We start from the raw sequence: 448 nt of genomic DNA, 5'->3' as shown, positions 1-448 counted from the left end.
GTCTATGGCCATGCCACCTTGAACGTGCCTGATCTTGTCTGATCTCAGAAGCTAAGCAGGGTTGGGCCTGGTTGGTACTTGGATGGGAGACAACTTAGGAAGACCAGGCGCTATAGGTGTAAAAAATAAAAAATACTGAGTACAGGGATGGACCTCATAGCCATAATTAGTGGAGACTGTGATGCTTTCTCTCTCTAGCTAGTTGAGACTCAGCCTTGATCTCTGGGACCAAGGATGAAGAGTCATGGTTATCTTGATAGTTTCTTTAGAATTGATTACAAGCAATGTATCTTGAATTACAAGAAAATAAATGTTGTCTTGAACAAAAATGCCTTTAACTGAGTTTTTTTCTTAATTTATAAGGGCTGGATAGTAAATATTTTTGGCTTTGTGGACCATAAGGTCTCTGTTGAAACTTCTTAAATCTGCTGCCATAGTGCAAAGGCAG

The 448-nt window shown here is 40.0% G+C and overlaps 1 pseudogene; it reads left to right on the top strand.

Moving 5' to 3' along the window:
- Positions 1-119, top strand: LOC120581743 (uncharacterized; annotated as a pseudogene).
- Positions 120-448: the final 329 nt, after the last annotated feature.

Source organism: Pteropus medius, unplaced genomic scaffold (assembly GCF_902729225.1).
Source record: "Pteropus medius unplaced genomic scaffold, Ma_sr-lr_union100, whole genome shotgun sequence".
Lineage (NCBI taxonomy): Eukaryota > Metazoa > Chordata > Mammalia > Chiroptera > Pteropodidae > Pteropus > Pteropus medius.
This window is presented reverse-complemented; position numbering and strand designations above follow the sequence as displayed.